Source organism: Macrobrachium rosenbergii, chromosome 20 (genome assembly GCF_040412425.1).
Source record: "Macrobrachium rosenbergii isolate ZJJX-2024 chromosome 20, ASM4041242v1, whole genome shotgun sequence".
NCBI lineage: Eukaryota > Metazoa > Arthropoda > Malacostraca > Decapoda > Palaemonidae > Macrobrachium > Macrobrachium rosenbergii.
In genome coordinates, this window is record NC_089760.1 from 40,407,501 (window position 1) to 40,427,500 (window position 20,000).

The 20,000-nt window shown below is 35.0% G+C and overlaps 1 protein-coding gene across 1 annotated transcript in view; it reads right to left on the minus strand.

Moving 5' to 3' along the window:
* The window catches only part of RhoGEF2 (Rho guanine nucleotide exchange factor 2), an 808,005-nt gene that overhangs the window by 686,235 nt on the left and 101,770 nt on the right, over nt 1-20,000 (minus strand).

Here is a 20,000-nt window from a genome sequence, read left to right on the forward strand (position 1 = left end):
CAATCATCAACGCATAATATAGTTTCCATAAGATATAAACAAGACAGATCTGAAATTAAGGAAAAATACCAACTCATATTTCAAAATACCGTATTAGAATGCAAAGTAACTAATTATCTGCACGTAGGTTATTCAGGCCAAGGTAAATAACTTACGATACGGAAATAACTTAAGTGAAACAAAACTCAGCTTAAGATACACTCTAGGAAAATTATGTAAAATAACATATTTATACATTTTACCGGACAAAACTCAATATTCTAGGCTTTTCAATATTTCTCCCTTTTCTTGGGGGGGGGAGGGGGAAAAGCAGGGAGGGGGGGAGGGGAGGGGTAAGGAATCAATTGTGACATGTAATGAGCAGCAGACCTGGGTTTTATCTTCGAAATTGTCGAAGCCATTCAGGGTAAAGATCGGACGAAAATAAACAACAAAACACACTAAAACAGATTAGCTATAAAAAACTTAATGATCTCCAGAAAAACCAGCAGGACTCACTTTAAGACCAGTGAGGATAAAACTATATATATATATATATATATATATATATATATATATATATATATATATATATATATATATATATATATATATATGAAATAGAACCTAATTCAGGAGGCAAAAACGTTCATGCAATTACGTTTTCAACTAACAAAAAAAAGTAATGCGCAAGAGTCAAGGGGATCAACAAACTATTGTCACATAATAGCAGGGTCTGACAGTCAATAATCCCAAAAGGCTTAGAGCAATCATCAATAATCCCTTCCGCAAATAACTACAATCAGAGAGAGAGAGAGAGAGAGAGAGAGAGAGAGAGAGAGAGAGAGAGAGAGAGAGAGAGAGAGAGAGAGAATAAAGATCAACTTCTAACTGTAACAATGAATTAGGCTAAAATATATGAAATGTATGAAATGTAAAAAAATCTAGTGACGGTAAAATCTACTGACTATTTCCATGAAAATAATGAATATCAGAGAATATAATACGGAATAAAACTCAAATTAACTCCTAAGCACGCTAGTACAATTAAGAAAGCTCTTAGAAAAACCAAACAGATTTTCCGAGAAATTACACACAAAAAACATAACATTAAAAGAAGCTTATTAAATACTTCACATATAGCAAGTGAAGTTTAATGGTAAATACCCCATCAAAAAGCAAGAGAAGTTTTATAGTAAATAAGTAAGTGAAGTTTTATAGTAAATACACCATAAAAAGTTAGTGAAGTTCAATAGTAAGTGAATTTTATCAGTAAATACCCCATCAAAAGTAAGTGAAGTTCAATAGTAAAAACTCATTAAAAAGCAAGTGAAGTTTAACAGTAAATACTCCATAACAAAAGTAAGTGAAGTTTAACAGTAAATACCCCATGAAAAGTCAGTGAAGTTCAATAGTAAATACTCATTAAAAAGTAAATGAAGTTTAATAGTCAATGCTCCATAAAAAGGAAGTTCAAAAGTAAATACTCATTAAAACCCCATTAAAAAGTAAGTGAAGTTTAATGGCAAATACCCCACAAACAACAGCACAAGATTCAATTACACAAATTAAGCCCGACAGACAGCCTTTCCCCGTACAGATAACCCATGTGGTCTAGCCCATGTGGTCAACAACCTTTCCTTTCCTTTCAATTAGTTTCACAGTGTTAAGTGGTATGTATTTGGGGCGTTCTCAGACACTACATTTGGGTACCTTACACACGTTGTTATAAATTCTATGTTTTGGGCTTAAGAGTTTCCTTGTTTTCATTCAAGCACGTGTTTCTTCAATTCTTGTTTGTCAGTTACAATTTTATTGTTTGTGTTCATATATAAAATTACGGCCAATGAAGAATTAGATTAATTTATTTCTGGTAATATAAATTAATTTCTCGTGGATTCCACAATAAGCTGTAGGTCCCGTTGCTAGGCAACCAACTGGTTCTTAGCCACGTAAAATAAATGTAATCCTTCGGGCCAGCCCTCTCTAGGAGGGCCGTTAATCAGCTCAGTGGTCTGGTTAAACTAAGTTATACTTAACTTTACTGATGTATATCGTTAGTTACACATAGATTCTCATACACAATATATATATATATATATATATATATATATATATATATATATATATATATATATATATATATATAAAATTTTTAAATTTTCCTTCCTTATACTTTTCTATGTTTTCCCTTTTCCACATACTGATATAATATATATGCAGAGTACCTGGCTAAGCGAGCTTAAATATCCTTTTGGTATACATTAACAGAAAAATCGTTGCATAACAGCAATACTGACGCTCAGCAGAGCGAATAACGCCCAACAACTCAACAATATCAATAATAATCAATGTCTGGGAAAAGGAAGCCACCAAATCAAATAAGTTGACCTACAGGGTGAAGGTCCCATGAAGCTGTGCAAATTCAATTAAGAGAATAATATCCAGCAATACGAGGACAAACAAAATCAAACATATATGACACCTTAAGAATATGCAGTACTTTGACGGCATTAGACGGAGTATTTATTTGCGGATTATGAAAAAAAGAAAAAAAGATTCTTGGATACTGGACATGAAGAGGAAAAAGAATCTATGGTCTTGTTTCTTAGGTTTCTTAGATTTTGCTAGCTTGGCCTCATGACCTTGCATCTGTACCACTTATAAATCCTTTCACAGATTCCCGATAAGTAAAGATAAAAGCCAACGGGAAATAGCGAATGTGTTAAACAAGCAAGAGTTGCATCATCTAACCAATACACCATTCTATTCTGAAAACTGGCAATGATGCTCTTAGTAGAGGTTAAAAACAAAAAAAGGTCGCAGAACACTGCCCTGTGTTACACCAGGCATATCAGTGCTATGAAACACAAAGATATCAGCTACATAATCTGCAGCAACTCACATTCAAAGTTCATGAATTTAGGTATTAATATTACCAGTTTCAAGTACAATACAAATGCTACCTTTATGTATAGATGTCAGATACTAATGTCTAAATTCAAAACAGGCACGTGTTATTTATCTACGATTATTTGCTATGCTTCGGAGAAAAGGAGTTCTTCGCTGGGTGAGCGGGTTCCGTTCTCAGCTACCACTCCATTGGTCGCGAGTTCGAATCTCCGACCGGCCAGTGAAGAACAAGAGGAATGTGTTTCTGGTGATAGAAATTAATTTCTCGCTATAATGTGGTTCGGATTCCACAATAAGCTGTAGGTCCCGTTGCTAGGTAACCAATTGGTTCTTAGCCACATAAAAATAAATCTAATCCTTCGGGCCAGCCCTAGGAGAGCTGTTAATCAGCTCAGTGGTCTGGTTAAACTAAAATATACTTAACTTTTCGGAGAAACGGACATCGAAAAATACAGATTTTAGAATGACTTCTGAAATTTTCGAATAAAAAATGTAAGAATTCCCTGTCGCCTTCTGAGTGGCCAGATATTATCGAATAAGTAGTAAAAAGCAAATGTTCTTAATTGAACGACAGTACATCAAACATCAGAAAGAGATTTTTAACAACAATACATCAATCATCAGAAAGATATTTTTAACCACAGTACATCAATCATCAGAATGAGATTTTGAACCACAGTATTCAGAAAGAGATTTTTACCCATAGTACATCAATCATCAGAAAGAGTTTTTAACGACAGTACATCAAACATCAGAAAGAGATTTTTAACCACAGTACATCAAACATCAGAATGAGATTTTGAACCACAGTACATCAAACATCAGAAAGAGATTTTTACCCATAGTACATCAATCATCAGAAAGAGTTTTCTAACGACAGTACATCAAACATCAGAAAGAGATTTTTAACCACAGTACATCAAACATCAGAATGAGATTTTGAACCACAGTACATCAAACATCAGAAAGAGATGTTGAACCACAGTACATCAAACATCAGAAAGAGATTTTTAACCACAGTACATCAAACATCAGAAAGAGATTTTGAACCACAGTACATCAAAAATCAAAAAGAGATTTTGAACCACAGTACATCAAACATCAGAAAGAGATTTTGAACAGAAAGATTTTGAACCAGTACATCAAAAATCAAAAAGAGATTTTGAACCACAGTACATCAAACATCAGAAAGAGATTTTTTAACCACTGTGCATCAGTACATCAAACATCAGAAAGATTTTTAACCACAGTACATCAAACATCAGAAAGAGATTTTTAACCACAGTACATCAAACATCAAAAAGAGATTTTTAACCACAGTACATCAAACATCAGAAAGAGATTTTGAACCACAGTACATCAATCATCAGAAAGAGATTTTGAACCACAGTACATCAAACATCAGAAAGAGATTTTGAACCACAGTACATCAAACATCAGAAAGAGATTTTGAACCACAGTACATCAATCATCAGTTTTGAACATCAATCATCAGAAAGAGATTTTTAACCACAGTACATCAATCATCAGAAAGAGATTTTGAACCACAGTACATCAAACATCAGAAAGAGAATTTTAACCACAGTACATCAAACATCAGAAAGAGATTTTGAACCACAGCACATCAATCATCAGAAAGAGATTTTGAACCACAGTACATCAAACATCAGAAAGAGATTTTTAACACAGAACCACAGTACATCAAACATCAGAAAGAGATTTTGAACCACAGTACATCAAACATCAGAAAGAGATTTTGAACCACAGTACATCAAACATCAGAAAGAGATTTTTAACCACAGTACATCAAACATCAGAAAGAGATTTTGAACCACAGTACATCAAACATCAGAAAGAGATTTTGAACCACAGTACATCAAACATCAGAAAGAGATTTTGAACCACAGTACATCAAACATCAGAAAGAGATTTTTAACCACAGTACATCAAACATCAGAAAGAGATTTTGAACCACAGTACATCAAACATCAGAAAGAGATTTTGAACCACAGTACATCAAACATCAGAAAGAGATTTTGAACCACAGTACATCAAAACATCAGAAAGAGATTTTGAACCACAGTACATCAAACATCAGAAAGAGATTTTGAACCACAGTACATCAAACATCAGAAAGAGATTTTGAACAATCATCAAACAAGAAAGATTTTTTGAACCACAGTACATCAAACATCAGAAAGAGATTTTGAACCACAGAACATCAAACATCAGAAAGAGATTTTTAACCACAGTACATCAAACATCAAACATCAGAAAGAGATTTTGAACCACAGTACATCAAACATCAGAAAGAGATTTTGAACCACAGTACATCAATCATCAGAAAGAGATTTTGAACCACAGTACATCAAACATCAGAAAGAGATTTTTAACCACAGTACAAACATCAATCATCAATCATCAGAAAGAGATTTTGAACCACAGTACATCAAACATCAGAAAGAGATTTTGAACCACAGTACATCAAACATCAAAAAGAGATTTTTAACCACAGTACATCAAACGTCAGAAAGAGATTTTTAACCACAGTACATCAAACATCAGAAAGAGATTTTTAACCACAGTACATCAATCATCAGAAAGAGATTTTGAACCACAGTACATCAAACATCAGAAAGAGATTTTTAACCACAGTACATCAAACATCAGAAAGAGATTTTGAACCACAGTACATCAAACATCAAAAGAGATTTTTAACCACAGTACATCAAACATCAGAAAGAGATTTTTAACGAAAGTACATCAAACATTAGAAAGAGATTTTTAACCACAGTACATCAATCATCAGAAAAGATTTTGAACCACAGTACATCAAACATCAGACAGAGATTTTTAACCACAGTACATCAAACATCAGAAAGAGATTTTTAACAACAGTACATCAATCATCAGAAAGAGATTTTGAACCACAGTACATCAAACATCAGAAAGAGATTTTTAACCACAGTACATCAAACATCAGAAAGAGATTTTTAACGACAGTACATCAAACATCAGAAAGAGATTTTTAACCACAGTACATCAAACATCAGAAAGAGATTTTTAACCACAGTACATGAAACATCAGAGAGAGATTTTTAACGACAGTATATCAAACATCAGAAAGAGATTTTTAACCACAATACACCAAACATCAGAAAGAGGTTTTTAACGATAGTACATCAAACATCATAAAGAGATTTTTTAACCACAATACACCAAACATCAGAAAGAGATTTTGAACCACAGTACATCAAACATCAGAAAGAGACTTTGAACCACTGTACATCAAACATCAGAAAGAGACTTTGAACCACTGTACATCAAACATCAGAAAGAGATTTTGAACCACAGTACATCAAAAATCAAAAAGATTTCGTTCTCAACTACCACTCTGTTGGTCGTGAGTTCGAATCTCCGACCGGCCAGTGAAGAACAAGAGGAATTTGTTTCTGGTGACAGAAATTCATTTCTCGCTATAATGTGGTTCGGATTCCACAATAAGCTGTAGGTCCCGTTGCTAGGTAACCAACTGGTTCTTAGCCACGTAAAAATAAATCTAATCCTTCGGGCCAGCCCTAGGAGAGCTGTTGGTCAGCTCAGTGGTCTGGTTAAACTAAGATATACTTACTTTTTGAACCAAAGTACATAAAAAATCAAAAGGAGATTTTGAAACACAGTACATCAAATATCAGAAAGAAATTTTTAACCACAGTACACCTAACATCAGAAAGAGATTTTGAACCACAGAACATCAAACATCAGAAAGAGATCTTTATCCACAAAACACTAAACATCAGAGAGGACATCTTTAAATTACCGCCATTTCTCCCTACTAATTAATAAAACTATTGTATCTGCTGCCTGAGAAATACCTGCAGATATACGTTACACGGACTGTACATACATAACATACAGATTTGCGCTGAACATCAGGCCAGGAAAACCAGGTCGAACCGAACTCTTGGAAGAGAGAGAAGAAATCCGCGGAAAGGCTTCGTGTCTCTAAGCAGCCAGACACGTCCATTAAGGAAGTCCCCTTTGTATTCACGCCTCCACTATTTTCATCTTATTCGCCCAGCATGAATCATGGGTGGAAAGGTCATATTAAAGGAATATGGGCCTTCCGCTTAGGGGACCCACTCGTAACGCGTGAAATGCGAAGAGATGAGAGGTATCAGAAAATACGTAATTTAATGTTCAAAGAATAAATCATCTTGGACAAAGCTAATTAATTATCATTTACAAATATAAAACGATGAAAAATCATACTCAAAAATTATACAAACTGAAATACAACTTAAAATATCTTGAAATATATTGCTCATAGTCCTTTCAAACAAAATCCTTTAAAACTGCAATAATAATAATAATAATAATAATAATAATAATAATAATAATAATATTAATAATAAAGATTAACTGATCATGTCCATCCAGTGTTGCCCAGAATCAAAACATACTATTTTCAATTTTAACGTGGCCGCCAAACCTAATTTTCCTTAAGGATTAAAATAACATTAAAGCTATTTGCTCTTTATACGCAAGCGTTACACACAAAATATATTTTAATTTTCCTCTGAGACATTCTGAAGACGCTGTATCAAGTTACATTTTGCAATATGGCCACGATGTCACGTGACAATGACGTCATCCACCGTGTGTGGTATCAGATAGCTCCCGTGGTTATTATCCTACAAAATGCAAGTCTCTGCATTTAACGGTTTCATATATGAAGGACCTCACGCCAGTTTATTTGACACTAATGTATATTACATAAAAATATGGAGATCAAGCATCTATGCTTCACAACTCTTCCCGTCTGGCCTGATTTCAACGTTTCCCCAGCATGGCTATAAAAATTAGGTCACCTTCCCGTGAAAACTGCTTAGAGAGAGAGAGAGAGAGAGAGAGAGAGAGAGAGAGAGAGAGAGAGAGAGAAGAAGAGAGAAAAGTTGATGTTTTCCATCGCTTCCCAAATCATGCTGACTGCTCTGTGATATCTGTACCTCAGAAGCGTTTTTCCTTTTTTCATCTTTGCATTTGCACATTTACGGGAAATAGCTTCATGAATATACATTTTGTTGCTCAAAGAGAGAGAGAGAAACTAACAGCATTTTCCAGCCCAGAAGAAAGCGAGAGAACCACAGAATGGAGAAAAAGATAAGAACTCGGAACAAGGAATCATAAGTTTCTTTAATTTTAAAATCAAATCATTCCTATTGCTTACTACTTTTCCTCCTTATAAATTTCCTCTCAATTCTTACATATTAAGCCCTTTCCCAACATCCTAGGAGCTACGTAATACTTCAACTTAGTACTTGTCCTACTTCCCAAAGACGAACTGAGAATATTTCTCTCTTGAATTCATTTTTCGCTTCTTCATCTCCCATCACTTTTTTTCTACAAGTCTCTGGTTCTCAGCTTGTACAAGCGACCTATTTGTTCTCTGGTTCTCAGCTTGTATAAGCGACCTATTTGTTCTCTGGTTCTCAGCTTGTAACCTATTTGTTTAACTAACAAAAAACAAATTAATTCTTGGTTCTCAGCTTGTATAAGCGACCTATTTGTTTAATGTTCAACTAACAAAACAAATTAATGGTTAAATTTGTTTAATGTTCAACTAACAAAACAAATTAATTCTTGGTTCTCAGCTTGTATAAGCGACCTATTTGTTTAATGTTCAACTAACAAAACAAATTAATTCTTGGTTCTCAGCTTGTACAAGCGACCTACTTGTTTAATGTTCAACTAACAAAACAAATTAATTCTCTAACTGTATTTATCCAAGCCATAATCTGTAACAGGTTATCCCAACACATATATGAATAGAAATGTAATCAAAAGGCCCACTGGATGTTCATCAGTGATTTGTATCAATAAACAAGAAACAGGGAGCATTCACAAATGAAAACCTTCCCAAAATGAAAAAAAAAAAAACATCAAATAGGGGAACCCAATAACAAAGCACTGTCGAACTTCTCAGTTCCAGCGGTCCTTTATGCCTCAAACCGTTGGACTGTGGAAGTCCCCTGAGAATATCATGCAATTGTTACTTATGAAGTTTAAGCGAAGATGCAATGCATTACTAACCTGATTCAACTCCTTGTATTTTAATAATTTAATTAAAATATTATTTATATTTTTTAATATGTGGTCTCTTTCTGTATTTCCCATTACCTTCTGTTACTTTTTTAATGAGCACCTTATTCTTTGGAAGCTTAAATTTCAAGTCAATGGCCACTTTGGCCCTGTTCCATATGAATAAGGTTCAACTTAAGAATCTGTTCCATATGAATAAGGTTCAACTTCTAAATCTGTTCCATATGAATAAGGTTCAACTTCTGAATCTGTTCCATATGAATAAGGTTCAACTTCTGAATCTGTTCCATATGAATAAGGTTCAACTTCTGAATAATAATAATAATAATAATAATAATAATAATAATAATAATAATAATAATAATAATAATCATAATAATAATAATAATAACAGAATTCAGGCCAAGGGCCAAGCACTGGGACCTATGACGTCATTCAGTGCTGAAAGGAAAATTGAGAGTAAAAAGGTTCAAAGGTGTAACAGGAGGAAAACCTCAGAGTTGCATTGTGAAACATTGTTAGGAGAGGTGGAAAGAGAATATGAACGGAGGTAGAGTAAAAGGAATGAAACGGGTTGCAGCTAGAGGACGAAGGGACGCTGCAAAGAACCTTAAAGTAATGCCTACAGTGCACCACATGAGGTGCACTAACGGCACTATCCCCCTGCGAGAAATAATAATAATAATAATAATAATAATAATAATAATAATAATAATAATAATAATAATAATAATAGTGACACATGACGAAATCGGAAGAGCTCAAGAAAGGATCCCGGAGATTTAACCAAAACCAGTTATTTGCATAGAGAACATGCTTGCTTGCTTGCTTGTTTTCTCGCTGGGTAATTATTGAGTGTTGTTCAACTCTGCCGCCTGGTACTCGTGACTTTGAGAGAGCTCCTAGGAGCGACAACTAACTGGGTAATTAAGGTAGCATGCGTGCGCAGGCCAGAAGTTGGGGAGCCTGGTGAAAGAGAGGCAGTGATACTATAGAGAGAGAGAGAGAGAGAGAGAGAGAGAGAGAGAGAGAGAGAGAGAGAGAGAATTTTCACATGATATATATATATATATATATATATATATATATATATATATATATATATATATATATATATATACATATATATATATATATATATATATATATATATATATATATATATATATATATATATATATATATATATATATATATATATATATATATATATATATATATATATATATATGCAAACTTTACTTTCTCAAAATAGTAAACATACCTAATTCTTAGACTACATCGCAATGCTAGAAAAAGTCTCCTTCCTTTTACCATTTGTGTTTAAAAACCACGCACTGACTGATTAAGTCATCATCTTGCTTTCAACAAGCATTAACAGTCGTCCCACAGCGAGCCTCAAATTCCCAATCTAGGAAAACGGGATTTTTCGCAACCACCATCGAAGTCTGACTGGTTTCCAAGAAGCAGTAAGAAGCCATCTGACAGTGATTAATAGTCATCTTGACCTTGGATGCCCCAGCAGTTGTCATGGGCATCTCCAGGGGAGAGTTAATGGAGAGATGCTGTCATCATCATCTCAAACCACCCACTTGGGTACTCATTACAACGTCAGCAACGTTACATAATTAGTTTGGGGCTCAAGGCAATCCAAATTAATAATAATAATAATAATAATATTATTATTATTATTATTATTATTATTATTAATAAACTCTTCCACAATACAGACAAAGGCGTGAAAAAGGGTATAAGGAATTTCAATTTTAGCTCGTTCCATCTCTCGTCGACATCCGGAAGAGAGAGAGAGAGAGAGAGAGAGAGAGAGAGAGAGAGAGAGAGAGAGAGAGAGAGAGAGAGAGAGAGAGTTAAATGATACAGCAGTGAGTTAAATGAAACAAGAGCGATAACATTAAAGGAAACGAAAGATAATCCGTTTGTTAATCATACTGCATTTAAAGCGTAACAATATTGTTCAATTCTTTACCCATTCCTGAGAGAGAGAGAGAGAGAGAGAGAGAGAGAGAGAGAGAGAGAGAGAGAGAGAGAGAGAGAGAGAGAGAGCGCATTACATGAAATAAAAGCGAGAATAATAAAAGAAACGAAAGAACTTAATCCGTTTGTTAATCATACTGCATTTAAGCGTAACAATATTGTTCAATTCTTTACCCATTCCTGAGAGAGAGAGAGAGAGAGAGAGAGAGAGAGAGAGAGAGAGAGAGAGAGAGAGAGAGCATTACATGAAATAAAAGCGAGAATAATAAAGAAACGAAAGAACTTAACCCGTTTGTTAATCATACTGCATTTAAGCGTAACAATATTGTTAAATTCTTTACCCATTCCGGAGTTCGACTATGAAGAGACTTATCACCCCGAGATATCTGTGTGTGTGTGTGTGTGTGTGTGTGTGTTTCACACACGAATTTAGCAAGATATAAAAGGAATATATAACATGAGTTACTGCACTGATAAAAAAAATGTTTAATAACATATTTTTAAACTGACTACGATCCTGTCGCTCAGATGAGAGTAGAAATTCCAATTTACCAAAAATAAAAGGAAATTGCCGCTGAGAGAGAGAGAGAGAGAGAGAGAGAGAGAGAGAGAGAGAGAGAGAGAGAGAGAGAGAGAGAGGTAAAGAAATTCTCAGAACCTCAGTTTCTTCATTTCTTGAGGCTGGCACGTAGAAGGAATTCAAAGACGGCATGGAGACCAGTCATCATGTATAATGAAATCGCTATTAAGACCAATAAGGATTCTGGGTCACTTCACTTACAAATGGTCGATTTCGTTTGCAGCTTAAAATCAAAATTTTATAATGCCAGCATTGACAGAAATGGAAAATAGTAACAATAAACCAGTTTTTTTTTTATCAATAAGTTTCAACTTTCCCCCATCGTGTAACGTTCAGAATACCACTCCTTTGTTGATCGCTGATATTATGAAAAAACCTAACATTTTACAAATACGAAATATTTGGAAATATGAAAAAGCAAGGGAGCACAGACAGTGCAGTAAAAATAAATAATAATAAAAAATACTTCTAATAAAAAAAAACTAAAAGTGTAGATATCTTACGTTGGATATCTCAGAAATTTTGGTAATCTCAAATATCTACTGAACATCTAGGAATATCTACTGAATATATAGGAAAGTTTGGCAATTCCAAATATCTAGGAAATATCTATTTAATATCTAGGAATGTTTATATTCTAAGGTCATACCTGTAAATCTAAATTATCTAGGAATATCTTTTAAATATATAGAAAAGTTTGGCATTCCAAATATCTAGAAAATATCTATTTAATATCTAGGAGCGTTTATATTCTAGGGTCACACCTGTAAATCTAAATTACCTAGGAATATCTATTGAATATATAGAAAAGTTTGGCATTCCAAATATCTAGAAAATATCTATTTAATATCTAGGAACGTTTATATTCTAAGGCCACACCTGTAAATCTAAATTACCTAGGAATATCTAGTGAATATATAGAAAAGTTTGGCAATTCCAAATATCTAGAAAATATCTGTTTAATATCTAGGAACGTATATATTCTAGGGTCACAGCTGTAAATCTAAATTTTCCAAAGCAGTGCCCATGTTTCTGATACATAAAGAAATACAGGTCTTAATAAATCAGTCACAAGTGTGTTGCTGTCTTCACTAACAAGATTTTGATTCACCTGTAGTTTAGCTATCACTCCAGCTATAACTTTCCTTCTAACCCATATTGAGGTTATTTTCTTTCTTCCTGCTTCCTCAACTCCCCTCTCTTCTACTCGTACCCTTGCAATGCATTTCGGGCACCGGATAACCTCTTGCACCATCTGTATTTCGTAATCCTGGGCACCCTCTGTGACACTGTTTTATTACAGAGTTCACTCTCAAAGTTTTCCCACAACAATCACACCACCTTTTTCCTTGCTGCACTTTTTTTTTCTTTCCAGTGGCAATGGCCCTTCTCTTTTTCGTGCTTTCCTGTTTTAACACTCTCTCTCTCTCTCTCTCTCTCTCTCTCTCTCTCTCTCTCTCTCTCTCTCTATATATATATATATACTGTACATATATATATAATATAATATATATGTGTATGTATATATATATTATGTATATAATACATACATATAATATATATATACATATAATATATATATATATATGTATATTTATATATAATATATATATATATATATATATAGAGAGAGAGAGAGAGAGAGAGAGAGAGAGAGAGAGAGAGAGAGAGAGAGAGAGGTGAGAGAGAAAATACAAAGAGATATTAAATATATATATTTCCTAAATATCTGAATTACAAACTTTCTTAGATATTAAATATATATATTTCCTAAATATCTGGAACTATATAAACTTTATATATATATATATATATATATATATATATATATATATATATATATACTGTATATATATATATATATATATATATATATATGTGTGTGTGTGTGTGTGTGGGTGTGTAATGCTATAGTTCAATGCACTCTTTGTAACGATGATGCTCTCTCTCTCTCTCTCTCTCTCTCTCTCTCTCTCTCTCTCTCTCTCTCTCTCTCATGGGACATGTCTCGTTGCAAACAACAAGCATAATCATCATGATTTAGAGGAGGAGGTCGTGAGGGTGGGGTCTTGGTGAGCGTATACTCATGACCCCGAAAATGTACGATTCTCTCTCTCTCTCTCTCTCTCTCTTTCGTTATGTATTTAAGCACTCGCCTTGTGAGTCTTGATACTCGACTCTCTCTCTCTCTCTCGTTTTGTATATAAAGCACTCGCCTTGTGAGTCTTTATACTGATGATCCCGAAGAAGTTAAGGATATCTCTATCCCTCTCTCTCTCGTCTTGTACAGAATATCAAGCACCCACCTTGTGAGTCTTGATACTCATGACCCCGAAAAAGCTCTCTCTCTCTCTCTCTCTCTCTCTCTCTCTCTCTCTCTCTCTCTCTCTGTGAATTTAAAGGGAAAAAGCAGCTTTCAGACAAACAGGTTTTCTCTTCAGTGCCACCAGCTGCCAAATTCCTGCGACTCGTCTTACATCTGCGTCACCTCTTCTCGGAAGAGGGAAGAAATGGCATTCATGATGTGCCTCCCAGTGGTAACTTAACTGGAATCGTGCTCTTTTATTTATCGGGGCGTTTAAAGGCTTCCTCATTTATTATGTGGCTTATGGAATTCTATACCGATACCTATGCCGTAATAGGAATAAATCTATAGATCAGCATGCTGCCTATGTCGGTACTATTAAGCTAAGCGTGACGATGTTTGAATATCTTAATAATTTACTTATATTTTTATCTATCTCTTTTTTAATTTGTTAATTCATTTTTTTCTTTTTTAATAAGCGATCTCTTCTTTCTGTATTTCCTATTGCCTTCTGTTACTTCTTTCAACTGAACACCATATTCTTTGGAAGCTTGAATATCAAGTCACTAGCCCCTGTGGGCTTCGTTCCATATAAATAGGGAACATCTGAACAACAATAATAACAGAACGCTAGTAAGCAGAACGGCTATAAGCAACAAGGTGACAAAATATGCGCTGTCGTGATTGATGGCATAGGTCATTCAATCTCTATCGCCGATATCACTCACTTCTCAGAATCACCCCAAAAGGCTACCTCAAAAAAAAAAATAATAATAATAAAATACCTAAGTACATAAATCAACCTTGACCGCTCCAGAATTTCCTCTCAACTCTATTTTGTTTCTTTCAAGGCAAGACGCCTCCATTTTAAATGGATACATCCCAATAGATTTCATAATTTTATTTTTTTTAACCGTCATGTCTCTAACCGTAAACTGAATACGCAGTTCCTTGCTTTCGCTATGGGTAGCCTAACTGACATACCTAAACGAAGCGTAGTTTTGCACATTTAAATTCCGACTGGAAACTCTCCTGTCCAGAGCAAACTTCTAGAACGTTATTCGCGCTATTCATTTTGCATTTCCTTTACACAGCAAAAAAAATTAACCCCCTTCTTACTTCACTGAAACGTGTCTTCAATAAATAACCAACAAGATGAACATTATATAGTACATGTGAATCATAGATTAGTTTAGACCAAAGCGGCACTTTAAAAAGTAAAAAGAATAACACATTTCTACAATCTGTTAGTACCTAACAAAATACTGTAAAATTAACACTGATGTCAATCACTTGTAACCCATTCTAATGAATTGGTTAGTGTCCTCATTATTCCATAACTGGAGGAAACTGACCACCGTGAAACTACGTATTAAATAAAAGAGGAATCTGTATTACAAGCTGATACTGTACCCTTTGGTCAACATCGCATCTTTCAACTAACAAGCAGAGAGAGAGAGAGAGAGAGAGAGAGAGAGAGAGAGAGAGAGAGAGAGAGAGAGAGAGAGAGAGGTCGGAAAAGGGAAGGAGGAGACAGAGAGATATGAAGAGGAAGATCAACGATTTGGCTTCGCCCATATCCGCCTACCTTAAGTGGGATTGTTGTCCTACGCACAGACAGAGAGAGAGAGAGAGAGAGAGAGAGAGAGAGAGAGAGAGAGAGAGAGAGAGAGAGAGAGAGAGCCTTACCGCTCTGAGTGTGTACATGGCGATGAGATACATGTAAAACATCTCTAATCATTCCTATCCATCGTCATCTGTCAATGCTGACAAGAGCTAACGTTATAACAAACAAGTATCGAGGCAATACTGGATCTAAACGACCCTTTCTCAGTATCTGATGGGTGTATTATTATTATTATTATTATTATTATTATTATTATTATTATTATTATTATTATTATTAAGCCCCAACAGGGACCACTCACTTGAAATTCCATCTTCCAAAGAATATGGTGTCCACATGAAAGAAGTTACAGAAGATAATATGAAATGCAGAAAGAAGAGATCAGCTATTAGAAAACAAAAAAAGGATAAATTTATAAATTGATAAGCAAATTAAATTATAATAAATTATTGAAATACAACCTAAAATCTTTTAAAGGAAGGGGCTTTCAAGCACTTTAATACTTTGTCATGTTACAACATTAGCAGCTGCTATGCCTACAGGCCTCATTTTGAAACTTTAACATAACCTGACAAAAAAATTCTCAAAATAATGCATCTTGATTTCTGGTAGCAACCTTTTAAAAGCAACGAAGCACAAAGGAAATAATCTGTACAAAAGTATAGAGAAAAAAAATAAGCAACGTTCATGATTTTAAAATCTCTTGCGTAAGATTTACTCTTCTCACTTTCTTCAAACTTTTATTTAATTTTATTTTTCTATCGCCAACAAAATAAAGCAAATCAAGACGTCACTGCAGAGAAAACCTCGCTGTAATATTCAACTCATCAACACTGCAATAAACGTCACCTCTCGACCTTTCCACAAATAATAATAATAATAAAATACTTCTCTAATCACAGTCCATCTTCATAAACCTTCCGGCCGGTGGGGCCGGGAACTCCCTCGAATAAACCGCTAATAAAACGGCCCGCTGCTTTGGACCTCCCCCGGGGTCATTAGTGAATATCGCCGATACCACAAGGGCTTCGATGCATTATGAACGCCGGGTTACTGCCGCCTTTCATGGCCCTGGCCACGAATGGAGAGAGAGAGAGAGAGAGAGAGAGAGAGAGAGAGAGAGAGAGAGAGAGAGAGAGAGAGAGAGAGAGTCTAATAGTGATATATATATATATATATATATATATATATATATATATATATATATATATATATATATATATATATATATATATATATAGACGGAGAGACGAACCATCTAACAGAGAGAGAGAGAGAGAGAGAGAGAGAGAGAGAGAGAGAGAGAGAGAGAGAGAGAGAGGTCTGACCGATTCCTACACGCGTTACCCCCTAAGGTCGTCGCACCCTTATCACAGACGTGATTTCCACTCTTCCAGATGTCGGGTACGGCGACTGCTCTCCTAAAATGGTTTATTCGCCGAGACCTTTCCTTCTATTATGCGTAAAATATCGCCGATGCCCAAAAATGGTCCGCATCCGAGAGATAATCACGGAGATAACACTGCACTTCCTCGCACATTCTTCTTCATCTTTCTCCTCCCACCTTTGCAGTTGCGAACTCGTCCACTTTTGGACAGAGAGAGAGAGAGAGAGAGAGAGAGAGAGAGAGAGAGAGAGAGAGAGAGAGATATATATTTATATATATATATATATATATATATATATATATATATATATATATATATATATATATATATATATATATATATCAACACACAATCACGTGTGGAACTAAATTTCTGACTATCGGGATCATCTCTCAGGTGGAAAAGCAAGGGCGTTATGGGCCATACAAGTCTAAAAAGTCGGAACCTGAGATGCATATACCTGGGCAAAAACTATACCAGCATTTTCCCCAACTTCCCGACTAGCAATGATGGACAACATTTCATTCATTATATGAATATATCATCAACACACAATCACGTGTGGAACAGAAATAAATTTCTGACTCACGTCGGGATCGAGAGGTCTCTCAGGTGGAAAGCAAGGGCGTTTGGGCCATATCTATATAACCTGAGAGCAACTGCATTACCTGGGCATATATACCAGCGAGTTTTCCCCAAGGTTCCGACTATTTTAGACTTGTAGAGGGTAACGCCCTTGACCTGAGAGACCTGGTTCGATCCCGACGTGAGTCAGAAATTTATTTCTGTTCCACACGTGATTGTGTGTTGATGATCTCTATCTTATTCACTCAGAAGGATAATTCGAATGAAATGTTGTCCATTGGGTCATTGAGTCGGGGAAGTTGGGGAAACTCGCTGGTATGCAAGCAGTTATAATTCCTTGGGTGCAGTTGCCTCAGGTTCCGACTTCTTTAGACTTGTATGGCCCAGTGGGTTTGCTTTCCACCTGAGAGACCTGGGTTCGATCCTGACGTGAGTCAATTTTATATTATATATATATATATATATATATATATATATATATATATATATATATATATATGAACTGAGAATAAAGAGAGAGAGAGAGAGAGAGAGAGAGAGAGAGAGAGAGAGAGAGAGAGAGAGAGATAATTTATATATACATAAATTTATATATAATATATATATATATATAGAGAGAGAGAGAGAGAGAGAGAGAGAGAGAGAGAGAGAGAGAGAGAGAGAGAGAGAGAGAGAGAGAGAGAGAGATAATTTATATATACATAAATTTATATATATATAATATATACATAATTTATATATATATATATATATATATATATATAGAGAGATTTCAAGCGGTTTTATGTTCGAGTAAATTTTCTTCTATAAAATATAAATATCTATAAATTATAATGACCCACACTACTGAACTGGAATAAACAGCCAACGCTGAGAGAGAGAGAGAGAGAGAGAGAGAGAGAGAGAGAGAGAGAGAGAGAGAGAGAGAGAGAGAGAGAGAGGTCCATTTCACAGAAAATTTTCAATAAAATAGTTTCTTTAGTAAGATAAACATCTATAGTGTGTAACAATTTATTTATCCATACAACCTACATTTCTATAAAACTAAATATGTCAAATTTCAAGTTCTTCAAAAAAGAATAAAAAAATCCCTCTTATATATACTGTAATAATTCTATACAAGTGAAGCACACTGACTGATTATCATGGTTAAATTACTCCTCTTCATGAGCCATTTGCTCGTAATATTTCAAAACACATGCAAATCACATTATAAAACTTATTGCCGAAACGTGTACTATAAACTATTTTATCTACTCACATCTGAAATATTGAACGATTCTATTCAACACGAAATTCCCTCCGGGTTGCAAGTTCCTGAGATGTATGCTAGTACTGCACCAGCCCCAGTATTTTTTTTTTTTTTTTTTTTTTGCCATGCCCCTAGGTTAGGAGGTTAGGTTAGGTTAGTTTCGAACTCTCATTGGAATTTGGGTGTGGGAAACATAATGAGATTATTTTCAAGGAAATTCTATGATTAGTTTTTATTCCCGGGACTCGTTGACATCTCGGGAAAATGCGCCCAGGTTTGTACACCGTAAAATAATTTATTTATTTAATCCTTTGTGACATCCGGCACCCACATAGTAAGTGGCAGAACGGTTTCATAACTTTCAAAATTCAAAATTGAAGATATTTACGACCATCGACAATGACATCAAAAGGACATATTTAGGATACTAGAGACATTGTAAGCTGGCAACTCAAAAATAAAACTTTAAATTCATACCCAAACCTGTCGAGCTGAAACTCCTTTTCAAATAATTAACTACAGCACTTCAACACACAAGCCAAAAACGACAACTTTTAAAACAAGCAAAAAATGCACCAAAGTTTATTTGGCGCAATCGAGTTTTCTGTAAAGCTTATAATGCTGTATGAGCCACGGCCCATAAAACTTTCAGCCACGGCCCCTTGGTGGCCTGTCCTATAGCGTTGCCAGACGCACGATCATGGATAACTTTAACCTTAAATAAACTAAAAACTGCTGAGGCTTGAGGACTGCAAATTGGTATGTTTGATGATTGCAGCCCTCTAGCCTCCGCAGTTTTTAAGATCTGAGGGCGGACAGAAAAGTGCGAACGGACAGACAAAGCCATTCCAACAGTTTTCTTTAACAGAAAACTAAAAAGTAACTAAAGCATTTCCAAAAAAATAAACAAATAAGGGAACACCTGAAACACCTCAATGAACAGGCTGTTTCAACAGATCACCGAAAAAAGACGCAAACTCGAAAACCTCTTGGGAGATCTTATCCTTTGACAAGAGATATCATCTCAAAGGAGAGATTAGGATCCGTTACCCAAGGTACACGCAATGGCTCTGTCTCTCTTGTACAGAGTCTTCTGGGTCAGTGAACTTCAGAGAGAGAGAGAGAGAGCTAGAGAGAGAGAGAACTGTGCACACCTTCCTTCACGCTGAAGTGCATCAGCATTAATGCAAACTCCAGACATTCATACGGAATTGCGCAGGCGCTTTTTTGCATAAACAATCCATCGTCATTCAACACTTTTTTTTTTTTTTTTT